The sequence below is a fragment of the Belonocnema kinseyi genome, chromosome 1 (assembly GCF_010883055.1).
Source record: "Belonocnema kinseyi isolate 2016_QV_RU_SX_M_011 chromosome 1, B_treatae_v1, whole genome shotgun sequence".
Taxonomy (NCBI): domain Eukaryota; kingdom Metazoa; phylum Arthropoda; class Insecta; order Hymenoptera; family Cynipidae; genus Belonocnema; species Belonocnema kinseyi.
The window spans coordinates 174,403,525-174,418,098 of record NC_046657.1 but is presented as its reverse complement, the minus strand read 5'-3'; the positions used below and the strand labels follow the sequence as shown (position 1 = coordinate 174,418,098).

General features: G+C 35.5%; 1 protein-coding gene across 1 annotated transcript in view; it reads left to right on the top strand.

Moving 5' to 3' along the window:
- The window catches only part of LOC117175939 (transmembrane protein 120 homolog), an 84,720-nt gene that overhangs the window by 26,140 nt on the left and 44,006 nt on the right, over window positions 1-14,574 (top strand). The window lies entirely within an intron of this gene.

Here is a 14,574-nt window from a genome sequence, read left to right as displayed (position 1 = left end):
ATTGTTTCTGTTGCTCACTCGAGGCCTGACATGGTTCTTCTTGACTTCGAGAAGCGAACCATGTTCGTTATTGAATTTTCGGCACCAGCTGACAAAAACATCGTAACCAAGGAGAATGAAAAGAAAGAGAGGTGTCGAGACCTTATAAGGGAGTTGCAGCGATTGTACCCGGAATATTCTGTTAAACTGATCGTCCTTATCATTGGCGCTCTTGGAGGTGCCAAGCTTTCACTTGCTAATGGCCTAAAAAGCATCCCTGCGTGTCAACAATATGCTAGAACACTTGCGGGAAAATGCAGAAGGCGGTTGTCCTTGGGTCGCTCCGTGTTCTTAGGGTGCACGAGGCTTTTGCTGGATCGTCGTATTGATTCCTTTACAGACTGTAACCACCTATCTCACGGTTGTGAGACGTGGTTGTGGCTGAAATTTCACCGCGATTTCGCTGGAAGCGGGTGCAATTTTTCAGATTAGCACCCGCTCCCGGCGAAATCCTGCGGTTGTCCTTATGACAAATTCTTAATTATATATATACACATAAATTTTTAGGTAAAAAAATTTAATTTACTATAAAGAATAGCAATTTTCAACTAAAAATGAAATATTTACATTATGTCCGAAAATTTTCACGTTTTGCTATTAAAATACATATATGGATATAGCAATTATATTATAATAACACTGCGAGTTATAGGTATGTACTTACCATTTACGAGAAAGACGTATGCCTCCTCCCAGCTTCCATCGAAAAACTTAACATTGAAATATTTTGATTTCTTTTTATTAGGGTTGAAATTTTTTACATCATCCACAAACACTTTTTCTTTTGTTCCGCGTATCTGCGCGTATCCGAATACCATAATTCAAATATGGGTATATATTTTTTAATATACAACTGCTGCGAAATATTCCGTCGTTCTCCCGTTCGCGTCGCAAATCTCCAATTCTGAAACGTCCATTTACTGCCTGTTTACTGCACGGAACGCGAAGGCAAATGGACGCCAGAAACAAAATGGGCCAGGCAGGGGCGGGATCGTGAAGTCTCTCTGTATCTCTTTTTGTTATCTCTTTCACCATTTTCCTTTCACCTTTCTTATTTCCATTTCCCTGTACCCCTTTCTCATCCCCCTTGAATTTGTCTTCCCCCTTTCCCAATCCAATACACCGTTTTCCTTTCCCCTTTTAACCCTTTCCTTCTCTCAATTCCTCTTTACGATTTCCCTTTTCACCATTTACCATCTCTTCATTTCCCCGTCCTCTTCACCCTTTTTTCATGTTCTTCCCGTTCCCCTGTTATTTTTCGCTTTTCCTATTTCCGCCCTTTTCTTTCCCTATTCACCCTTTCCTGTTTCTCATTTTTTCCTCTTTTCCTTTCCCCCATTCCCTTAAACTATTTCGCTTTCCCCTTTTAATCTTTCCTTTTTCATCTTTCCCCCGTTCCCTTCAACCTTTCTCTCTTTTCTTCATTTCACCCTTTCCCTTTTTCTTTTCCCCTTTCCCTTTACTTATTTTTCCATTTCATATTATCCTTAACCACTTTCCCTTTTCACATCGTTTCCTTTCCCCTTCGTCTATTTCCCCATTCTCTTTACCCTTGTTCTTTTTCCTATTCTCTTTTCCCTTTTATTTGTCTCTTTCCCCCTTTTCCTCTCTCTTTGCACCCTTTCCGGTGTCTAAAATTCTCCTTCCTTTTTCCTTTTCCCTATTACCTTTTTCTGTTTCCCTTTCCCCTTTTAATGTGTTTCTCTTTTCTAACTTGTTCCCGTTGCCTTCACCCATTTAACATTTTCCATTTCCCCCTTTCCGTTTTTTCAAAAGGGGAAATGAGGAAGGGGAAAGGGTGAAAATTGAAAGAGGAAAAGAAAAAGGAAAATGGGGAAAAGAGAAAAAAGGTTAAAAGGAACGGGGAAAGGATGAAAAGGGAAAGAGAAACAGAAAAATGGAATGGATGAAAGGACAAATGAAGGAAGAAAAGGGAAAGGACAAAGGAAAAGGCGAAAATGGGAAAAATAAGAAGGGAACGCGGAGAATAGGAAAAAAGTAGAGGGAACGGGGAAATAAAGATAAGGGGAAAGGAAAACTATATAGGGGATTGGTAAAGGGGAAAGAAAAATGCAAGGGTGATGAGAAAAGGAGAAGGGGAATGGTTCCCTCTACCCTTGTTCTTTTTCCTATTCTTCTCTTTCCCCTTTTATTTTTCTCTTCCCCCCTCTTCCTTTCCCTTTTCACCCATATAGATCCATATAGAAATCACTTAAAATCCTGTTTGGAATTTCATATATATTGCATGTCAGGAGAATACATATAAAACCATATAGAAGTAGGGAATTAGCACAATTAAAAAAAAATCTTATTTGTATATTCATATCGGAACCACTTCAAATCTTCTTTGTAATTCCATATAGATTACATTTTAGGAGCATTCATATAAATCCATGTAGATGCTCAGGGACTTTTAACTATATAAGACATTTTAACTATATCTTTCTCTTCATTTTTTTAAGTTGTAGAAGCTTCTTGATACAAAGCGAATAAACGTTTATAAAAAAAATGAACTACTGTGCTGCAGAATCGTTTTAATGTCAGTATGGTACGAAACATTTTAGTCTGACACAGCGATACACACACGCGGACGCGCAATAACAGTAAGTGGTCCAGAAGTGACCCTGCTATACTACAGTTGCCAAGATCATTACGCTCTCTTTTTGTTCGCATTCTAATTCATTGTAATCAGGGTCTTTGGGGACAATTTAAAAATCAATTGTACAGAGATAATTTACGAAGATATGTTGAAATTAATGTCAATAATCGAGCATATCGAGACAGTTGTCGAATGCTTTCACATGAAAGTTATGAATTCAGTAACTATTCAAACATTATAGAAAACCTGAGCAATTCTATTCAGGAGAAATATATTTTCTTGAAAGAAGCTTTAAGAATAGAAACTAAGGAATATAAAAAAGCTAACGTGTTACAAAAAGAAATTATTGATATTGTTTTGAAAGTCAGTGAAAATGATATTTAAAATAACAATTGCTTTTACATTCACAGTCCGGGTGCTTCTGGTAAAACCTTTATATATACAACAATCTATTTCCTTCTGAAAAGCACCAAAAAAAAGGTTCGTACAATGGCATACACGGGAATAGCTGGTACTGAACTTCCAGAGAAAAACTGTTCCTAAAATATTGAAGCTTCATGTTCCTCTTTATAAAGACTCAACTTCAAATATAAAAATTGGAAGTACATATAGTAACTATCTTGAAAACGTACACGTATTCATATGGGATGAAGCACCCATGGCACCTAGATATGCATTGGAAGTTATGGGTAGGCCACTGAAAGATATCATAGACAATAATTTGGCATTTGGAGGAAAAATAGTTCTTAAAGGAGATGATTTTCTTCCAATTCTTGCAATGAAACCTTGAGGTACTCGAGGAGAAATAATTGATTTGTTCATAAATTGCAGTACAATGAGGAAATATTTTCAAGTGTACCAATTACAACAGAATATGCGAACTTTGCCACAAGAAGAAGAATTCGCAAAGTTTTTATTAACAGTTGTGAAAGGACCGTATTACACTCAATGATCAATATGATTGTATTATAATACCGGAAAATGTTCTAAATTAAAATATAAGAAATCATGACTACAATAATTTTCAGAAATTCAAGGATGCATCAGAACACCATTTAAATGGGCAGATTACGATATCCGTGGCGACAAAGTTTTATTGTGGATTCCTATAGGTTTTTTTTTGCGAGAAACACGAATATGAAAGTTTTAAATCGATATCTCGAATTCTTTTCGATATATCGAAGCAACCACTGTGACTGGTCATGGAAAAAGTGTAAGATTAAACCCCTGTCCCTTTTCCAACGCCCATGGGGGAGGGAAAGAACCCATGTGACTAGTCATAGAAATAATGCTAGACCACACCCCTGTCCCTTTTCCAAAGCCTCGTGGGGGGCGGAAAGGCACCCCTGTGACTGGCCATAGAAATAATGTAAGATTACACCCCTGCCCCTTTTCCAACGCCTCGTGGGGGGGAGGCACCCCTTTTACTTCAAGGACATAAAAATAAATACCGGAAAGAAAATCGAAGTGATTGGATATCTAGTTCAGAAAGGTATGTTTTTGCACGAATTAATTTCTAATTAAATTTCTATTAAAAATAATTCTTACCCTCCATTAAATGCCTGAAGGATCCATATAGATCTTCTATAAGCATCTAATTGTTCCTAATGGTTTCTATTGGTAGTGCCACTTAGAGGAAATTTGCCATATAGAAAATCTACAAGTATCTATATGGATTTCTTCGTGATGTATTCTATATGCCTTTCCTATTAGAATTTGAGATGGTTTCTGAATGGAATTCCAAGAGCGTCCCTTTTGTTATAAGTATTTATATGGATATCCATACACGATTTTCCTGTCGACACACTAAGTTCCTGAGCATCTACATGAATTTATATGAATGCTCCTAAAACGTAATCTATATGGAATTACAAAGAAGATTTGAAGTGGTTCCGATATGAATATACAAATAAGATTTTTTTTTAATTGTGCTAATTCCCTACTTCTATATGGTTTTATATGTATTCTCCTGACATGTAATATATATGAAATTCCAAACAGGATTTTAAGTGATTTCTATATGAATTTTATAAGTAGGACCTTTCTGACGACGCACTCATTACCTCCTTCTATATGGATCTATATGGGTGAAAAGAGAAAGGAAGAGGGGGGAAGAGAAAAATAAAAGGGGAAAGAGAAGAATAGGAAAAAGAACAAGGGTAAAGGGAACCATTCCCATTCTCCTTTTCTCATCCCCCTTTCATTTTTCTTTCCCCTTTACCAATCCCCTATATAGTTTTCCTTTTCCCTTTCCATTTTCTCCGTTTAACCCTTTCCCCTTTTATTCTTCTATTCCTCTTTAGCGTTTCCGCTTTCCCTTTACACTATTTAACCTTTCCCCTTATCTTTATTTCCCCGTTCCCTCTACTTTTTTCCTATTCTCCGCGTTCCCTTTTTATTTTTCCCATTTTCGCCTTTTCCTTTGTCTTTTCCCTTTTCTTCCTTCCCAATTTCTCATTTTTTCCTTCATTTGTCCTTTCATCCATTCCATTTTTCTGTTTCTCTTTCCCTTTTCATCCTTTCCCCGTTCCTTTTAACCTTTTTTCTCTTTTCCCCATTTCCCTCTTTCCCCTTTTCTTTTCCTCTTTCAATTTTCACCCTTTCCCCTTCCTCATTTCCCCTTTTGAAAAACCGGAAAGGGGGAAATGGAAAATGTTAAATGGGTGAAGGCAACGGGAACAAGTTAGAAAAGAGAAACACATTAAAAGGGGAAAGGGAAACAGAAAAAGGTAATAAGGAAAAGGAAAAAGGAAGGAGAATTTTAGACATCGGAAAGGGTCCAAAATATAAAAAGATTAACATCCATATGACTTACAAAACACCAAAAGAAATACGTTCTAAATGGCAATAAGTCGTTGGGGCGTCTCCGAATCTCATCGTTGAGCTCTTGTGTTTACCATTAAAATGAATCGTGAACAGAGTAGAAGAATTATCTTTATCTTTGAGAAATCATATAAAGTTTTGATAGATGATGTTAGAGTTGATAAAATTAGGAAATTATCAAACTTTGCTACTGGAAATATTAGATTGCTGTACAAAATTTTAAGGTATAATAGAAATTTATCTGTTTGAGAAAAAATACATATTCAAACAACGATAGGCATTTTGACAGCGTTCAATAAAAAAATAAGAGAGAGTTTATAGTTCCGATAATTCCAAGTACAAGAGCTTTCATTTGCGAAACTCAAAGAAGATCTATAACTGAGTGTATATGCAATATATACATGAGTTCTGGCCGCTTCAGGCATAATCCGACAACAATGAGCAGATGCAGAGAATGGCTTAATTGTTTTGAGAAAGCGATTAAGTGCAATAGCTTTTCAAGTAATTTCTCGATCTTTTCTGCTTATTCTGTTGATCATCTTTGGAGGATTTTTGGAAGGTGCGGAAACTTAGTGCCTCCTCTGTAAGATGCTTATAGTCAATGAGAAATGACTATTTTGTGCAGTATGTTCTCAAAAGTGGTATATGGGAAAGAATACGTCAACTGAAGTTGAATCCTTCAACTTCACTTCAGCGCAAATTCTTTTAGGTTAGTCTGATTGTACTTTTCTAACTATTTTTATACTCTTTGAAATCATGTAGAATAAAAAGTGGATCGGAAATGTTCCTGGTCAAATTTAAATTTTTACGTTCATTATGAATGAAATAAAAGGTGTGAGATGAAATATATAACGTAATTGCTGTATTACTGTACAGATAATCATCTAAAAAAGTTAAATTTAATTTTAAGGAACATAAGACCTGACAGTATTCGTGCCCGAACACTACGAAGTTTATCGAGGTACCCTCGAGCGTAAAAATCTAAATTGGACGAAGAAAAAGTTTCCGGCCCACTTTTTATTGTTTATGATTTTAAAGAGTATAAAAAAGACTTTTTTAATAGAATTTTTTGTTACATATGATTTTTTTTCAAAATAGAAATTTCAATTTGGTTTTCAAAAAAAAAATAATAATAAGAATATATATATATATATAGTTTTAATAGTCTTAAAGTACATAAAAAGAGCTTTCCAAAGCACTATAATAAAATCGGTATATTGAAAACCGGTTCATAAATGAATCTATGGTTTGATGAATTATAGTCTACTAGGACTATGATTCAGCTCTACATGATGCAATGGTTTAAAAAGCGGAAAATATTGATTTTGAATTAATAATTAAGAGATTGTTAAAATATGCCTTTTTTTTAAGCAATTTTTCTTTCAATCAAAAAATAGAGGGGGAAGAAATTATTTTGTACCATCGATTATGTGCAAAAAATGCACAAAATGTCTAAACTTTTCAAATCCGTTGAGTTTTTTTCATCTACGATTTTTTAAAACAAAATGGCGACCAAAAAACGGAAACCAAAAATTTTTTATTTCGTTTTATCGATATTTTTAGTGTTTTTTTCGCTCAAATCATATAAATATTTAATTATTTCATTAAAACGGTATTTGAATAGTTTATTTTCAAACAAAATAAAAATATTTAGTGTTAAATAGGTAAAAGCATGATGAGTCAGAGAGGATATAACCGCGGTTCTACTGCACTTCAATTATTATGCTTCAACTTCAGTGTTACACGGCAGATTCATGTAAAATTGTACATCAGTAGAGATTAACTTTAAATTTTATAAAAATAATATTAGTGAATCACTCAATCGTTGGAAAAAAACGATATTTCACCCACTGCATTGGATTTTGGTGTGAAAATGAAGTAAAATAGCAATAAAATGATTTTTTATAATCTTAATATCATGATTTTACCTATTTAACACTCAATATTTTCATTGTGTTTGAAAATAAACTACTCAAATACCGTTTCACATTTGCGATGGTAAAAAATAATTTCTTCCCCCTCTATTTTTTGAATAACAAAAATTGCTTTAAAAAAAGGAATTTTTTTAAATTTGTTAATTAATAATTTAAAATCAATATTTTCCGTTTCTTAAACCATTGCATCGTGTAGAGCATACCAGAAAATAGTAGAAAAATGTATTTTACAATAAATTCTTTGCCCTTTTTATAAAATTATTCAAGCTCAAACGTAAGAGAGAAATTTCTTCGTTTTGGGACTTAATGGGTTAATGGTAAATTTCAATAAATATTTACCAATAAATTCTGGTATTTCAATTTTAATTCATCTATCTAAATTTATCAGAGATAAGAAAGCTGTTGTCAATATTGATAATAATGATGTTCTGATATGAGGTTCTGCGATAAGTGCTTGTGTAACTTTAATTTAGAAAAATCTTTACAGGATCATAGATTAGATTGTAAAAATATGACTGAATGTCGAATGATATTGCCAAATCAAAATGAAAATTTTTTGAAATTTATAAATGATACATTTAAAGAGCAAGTTCCGTTTGCTATTTTTGCCGATCTTGAGTGTCTCTTGCAAGAAACTCCTGATAATCAGTCCGGTAGAGGACCGTATCAAAAGCATTTTCCATATATTGTAGCGTATTATTTACGCTGTAGCTTTGATGATTACCTTTCAAAGTACGAAATTTATCGTGAAAAAGACTGCATATAGTGGCTTATGAAAGAATTAAATAAAATTTCTCAAAATATCAATTCTTATTTTACAAATGTTGTGCCAATGGAGAAACTGACTCCAAAACAATTATTGGAGTTTCTGTCTGCTAAAACTATCACATCTGCGAAAAACCGTTTGAGAAAGATGAAATAAAACATCATGCCCACAACAACTTTACAGGCAAGTTTCGTGAAGTGAGTCATTAGATCTGTAATATAAATTACAAAGACTCGCCCACTATACCGGTAGTTTTCCACAATTTATCAGGATGCGATTCCCACTTTTTCATTAAAACATCAGCAAAAGAATTTGAGGGTGAGGTTAAATAATTAAACGTAAACAAAGAGAAATACATGTCATTCACAAAATATGTTTCCGGTACAAAAATACACCTTCGGTTTATAGATTCATTTCGTTTCATGTCCGGAATAATTTCAAATAATAGTCAGAAAAGGAGTCTTTCCTTATAACTACATGGATCATTGGGAAAAATTAAATGAGCAACAGTTAAATGTGCCAATGTGAAGAACCGCTTTATGCGCTCAGATTTTAATCCAGGTGTACCTGAATCGTACATACCATATTTAAACATCAACAATCAGTGTGGTGCAGCAATGAGCGAATGTTGACTTTTTGGTGGATTCGAATGGGTTCTTGATCAAGATATCAATGTACAAAATATTCCAGTTGATTCACCAATAGGCTACATTTTTTAGGTTGAGTTGGAATATCTTGCAGAATTGCATGATTTTCTTAGAGATTGGCCTTTGGCTCAAGAGCATTTTGTACCTCCTAATTCTTCATGCAAAATACCAACTACAGAAATTTGAAACAATATTTAAGTTTAGGTCTAAAGGTATCCAAAGTTCACAGAGTTCTAAGGTTTCAGCAAAAACCCTGCCTAAAAAAGTATATTTACTTAAATCAAGAAAAACAAAAAGAGTCTAGCAATAATTTTGAGAAAAAATTTTACAAGCTAATTAACAATTCCGTATTTGGAAAAATAATGGAGAATGTTAGAAAATATAGAGATGTCAGATTGATAACAAAATGGGATAAAAGGAACGGTGCGAAAGCTCTGATTTCCAAGCCCAATTTTCATAACTGCATCATATTCGAAGAGGGTATGGTCATTATCGAATAAAAAATACCTTAACTTAAATTCAATAAAGCAATTTATATAGGATTAGCAGTTCTCGATCTCTCAAAGCTAATTACCTGCGATTTTCTACCATTTCACCGACCCAAACCTTTATGATTTCATTAAACGGGATGTTCATAAATTTAATACATCGGATTATCCTCCAGATAATGCTTACGGAATGCCGCTAAAAATAAAAAAGTATTGGTTTTAATGTAAGATGAGTCTAGTGGAAAAATTATTACATAATTGGTTGTATTAAGAGCTAAATCATATGCATACAAAATTTGGAATTAAAAGTCTGAGAAAAAGAAGGCTGAAGGTGGAAAGGGTCTACGTTAAGAAAAAAATTACAACATGTAATTTTATGTAATGTATGAGTAATACTTTATGTACATTATGTAATCTATTAGTGAGACGAATGACATGTAAGCAGAGGAATTAGTGTTTAACCCATAACTGGCACTATGGGTCCATTGGACCCGAGAATTTTTTCAAACTCGAATTAATTGTGCTAAAATTTAGAAAATGGACCATGTGTCGACATTTATCTTTAGTTAACATTACTGTCACGAAATACTGTTAATATACTGTGGCAAGCGTCAGTGTGTTTTGGGCAGTCGTTCAAAGTTGGCCTCTCAGAAAACTTGGGTCCAGTAGACCCGTTGTGCGAACAGTGAGTTTGGTTTTGGTGTTTCACTCAAAAAAAAAAAAAAAAAAACAGGAACGTGCTTCTTGTTTCTATATTCACGCAGTCAGATGGGGTTGCAGCTGGTAAACCAAACATGATTCTGCACTATACCAAGACAAAAGGTATGGCACGGATACATATGATCAGCTGTGCCATTATTTACTGTAGCCAGGGGAACCAGAAGATGGCCCCTGCGTTTTTTCTTTGGCATGTTGGATCAGGCTTCTGTCAACTCAAGAATTTTATTGCAATGCAAGCTAAGAAATTATAGGTAGCAAGAAATAGTCTTCACACAGAGCTGTATTGAAGAGTTGGTTCAACAACTCACCAAGCCGATTTTAGAAGAAAGAATGACAACGTACAACTCGCGCAAAGACATTCGCTATGCTATATCTTCAATGTTGAAGATAGGGCCAGAAAATTCAGAACATGAGATGGAACTTATTGTTTTCGAAAAAAAACAAGATGCTTGATATGCACCTGTAATGGCAATAAAGACAGAAAAACAAGATTCTGCTGTTGCGTTTGTAATCGCCCAATGTGCTACGAACACCGAGCAGCCCTTAGCTGTGACTGTGTCAATTTTGAATGACTTTTATATTTATTTTTTAAGAAGAAAAAAATTATGCATTTCATTCGTTTTAAGCAGATAGAAATAAAAAAATTTGATTCAAAAATTCAAAAAACTATGGACTTTTATTTTGATCTAAAAAGTAACTTTTCATTCTGCAAAATAAATAACTTTTTTGGAATTCCAGCTGTAACAGTCATTTTTTTCTTAAAGTATAATATCTACAAAACCTTTTGGACTTTTAAAGAAGTATGTTGAACTATATTCTGTTAAAATTTGGGCAATTATATTAAATAGGGGCTGCGCAATAAACGTTTGAATATGTCGGGTCCAACAGACCCATTATGCCATTTACGTTCGAGCGCGGAATTGTGCCAGTTGAGGGTTAATCAGTATGGTATAGAGTGAAATATATTTTTCTTCATCCTGTGCCCGAAAGTACGTTTTTACCGGATCGTTTTTAAGCAGGGAATGACAGTTTTTGTGGTTTGCTTGATTAATGCGCGCTTCTGATTGGCTGCTGTGTTTTCATGGCTCGCTAGGTAGACTCGCGCTCACATTCATTCTATAACCTGCAAATATCGAACATCACTTCGTGTTGTGTTGCAGATTGTAGTGATCTCTGTGCGTTTCTTTATTTGTTTTGATATAAACTTGAATTTTCTACTTCATAAGTCTGTGTTTGAGTTTTTGATGCATTTTGATGTGTCAGGAATGTGCTAATAAAACGCCCCAGTATTTAAGAGAACAGGTATCCTTTTTACTCAAATGGGGATATGAAGCTCTTTATCAAGAAGAAGAGCAAAATTCTCCAGAGAACATACCACTCGTTACAGCAAGACCATCGTTGCAGGTAGCCGAAATGCCAACATGGGAAATAGGAGATCAAAAATCCACCAAAAAGTTTTTCTCAGGATAGACAAATTATCAAGAACTAATACTGCTCGCCCTGATTTGCACATTGAAAAAGTGTAAAATGTTCACCATGAAGCAGCACTGGACTCAAGAAATAAGAGCTCTTTCAACAGCTAAAGAGCGTCTTGTAAGGCGAGTGAAGTGGGTTCAGAAAAATTCCACATTTTCTACTCAGCCTTCTCGTCTTTTCAACAAAATGTCATGTGCCGTTGAAAATCAGCTTAGTCGAGAAGAGATTCAAGGCTTCTGGGAAAAAGTTTATGGAGATACTTATAAGCTAGATAAAGACGCTTCAGATATCTCAATCTTTCGTAACTTTTGTCAGAGGCAATTATTGCAATGTCCAGAAGAGGAGTATCAAATAATTACTGCTGATGAAGTGAAGAAATTTATCGCTAGAACTAAAAACTATTCAGCGCCAGGGCCAGATAAAATCCACAACTTTTGAACGGAGAACATCCCATACTGCAGTGGTTAGTTAAAGAACACACGGTACTGATCCCTAAGACCGGAGATTTGTCAAGTGCAAATAACTAACGGCCCATATCTCGTTTAAACACCAGCTACAACCTATTCACTGGTATCCTCAAAGAGAGGATACTGATATCTATCGAGTCGGCATGGAGTGCAATAGTTGAAAAACGCGGATGCAAAAGAAGATTGGCTGGTTGCAGAGAGAACAATAGATAGGTGAATTACCTAGGATTCCATCAGGTATCGACGCAATCTGTCCATGGATTGGATTGACTACCGAAAGGCATTCGATAACACGAAGTATGAGCTACTTATTAAGCTCCTTGAGTGCCTGGAGGTCCAACCAAAAATAGTGACATATATGAAAGATCTTATGCTCTTGTGGAGGACAATATTTATCATAACATCCGACAAAATACAAGTGACTACAAGTTATGTCTTGAGATAAGAGGGTGGTCTTCCAAGGAGACTATTTAAGTCCGATACTTTTCTGCATCTCCCCCTTGCCTCTATCTATTGTGCTGCGCGGCATAAGCTTTGGATACCTATGTGGCCCGTCGAACAAAAGAGAATTTAAGGTCAACCACCTTTTGGACATGGATGACCTTAAACTCTTTGCTTGTTCAAAAGGGAACGTTGCAATTCTTGTGGCGGCAATTGGAATGAACTCTGGGAAGAATAAGATGCAGGCGACCAATATTTTGGCCGTTCCGATACTGCTTTACACGTTTGGTGCAATAAAATGTAACGTCGATGAGTTAAAATAACTTGACCGAAGCACGCGCAAGATGATGACAATCCATCAAAGCCATCATACTATATCTTCTGTACCCCGTATATGCCTTCCTCGGGATAAAGGGGATAGAGGTTTGCTGAGCTTAGAATGTCTTCATCGAAGAACGGTTCTAGCTACAGCCTGCTCAGTTCTAAAAAGCATAGATTCTCTTATGCGACTCGTACACCAAGATGAAGTCGTCAACGTTGCTGCGTTTCTCTACCGAGCCGCAGATAGGATAGCATAGGAGCTTGGTCTCCCATTTGATTCCAGCGACACTACACATGGTATATTACCATCTGTGGCATTTCTATTCTGTTGATTTACTTCCCGCGTTGCCATACGTCCAGGGAAACTGGAGTCCGTTGTAGAGAATGATCAGTGTAAGATCTACTGGAATTTCTCGTTTTCCACCACTCAACGTAGAAGTATTACAAAGCCTGATATTGTCCTCCAAAATATAAAGATTGAGATAATTTACGTGATTGGATTCTCGGCATCAGCCGATGGTAACATCACGGCAAAGGAGGAAGAAGAACGTGCGAAATATCAGGGTCTTCTTTTCGAGCTGACCATATTGTACCAAGGCTACAAAGTCAATCTTGTGGTTCTCACAATCGGCTGCCTTGGAGTTATGAAAGCTTCATTTCTTAGGCAGCTCAACAAAATTCCGGCTTGACAGCATTAGGCCCAGATGATCGCAAGTCATGCAAAAGGCATCTTGGTTCTTCTTGGGTCACTGCATCTGGTCCGACCACACTGTTCCTCCTAACATTGCACAAAGGTTGGTAAGCCTAAAAAAGTATCCAGAGGTGAAACCTTCACCTCCAACTGTGTCGTCTGTCGCGTAAGCTCATCCGCGGTTAGAGACCGCACTCTAAGATAGTGGTCGGCAAAATTTCTGCTTAATTTTCAGGTATGGTCAGGCACCACCCGACTTAATTTTTTCTGCTGCTTTTTGGTCTATCCATGTTCCTTAGTGTGAGTGAGCTTACTCCAGCAAGGGTCTTTTGTCCACAGGAATGTCAAAGTACAAAAATTTTTAGTTTCTGAACTAGCGATTTGAAAATAGCATTATCAGCATCTACGAATTTTTCCTATTCCAGTGATATATTACTAGCCTAGAAAAGTTAAAAATTTGAAGGAATTTAATATAAAAAACATCAGCTTTACAGTCAATTTTATACTAAATACTTCTCCAATTTTCAACCTTTATAGACAAATTACATGTCTTTGGAATCGGAAAAATACGGAGATTCCAAATATATTACTTTCAAGTCACTGATTGCAAAATTACGAATTTTTTAATCTAAAATTTTTTCCCCATTTTCTAACGAAGAATCCCTGAGGAAACGGGTGGTCTGGCCAAGCTCGCAGGTACTGTCCTGAAAGTAGGTCGTAGGGCAGCCAGGGCAGGTTACCCTACAATGAGCAAGAGCGTGCCAGCCACTGCTCTAAGAAACAATGTTCTTTGAGTAAATTTTTTAGTCGAAAAGCGACGTGAATATGAAGTTTAATTGTTTAAACTAACACATTTTTCGCAGTTGTAATTTTTTGTATTTTCTTTTCTTTGTAATTAATGTTTTTATACTTTCCGGTTATCTGAATTTTTCTAAACATATTTCATTTTTCTTATTTATTGCAATTATATTTGTGCAAAACAAGTCATGCAAAACGAGTTTTCAATTTGACCAAGCTCGAGCACTATCTGACGGTGTGATGGCCCGCGAGATCTGTAGTTAATTTTGTTAGGGGGTTGTTCACAAAAAAATGCTAGTTGATTGCTGGTGTTAGGGAGTTGTTGTACGTCGGTGTAAATTTGTCGATTTAACCGCTCTGCCTT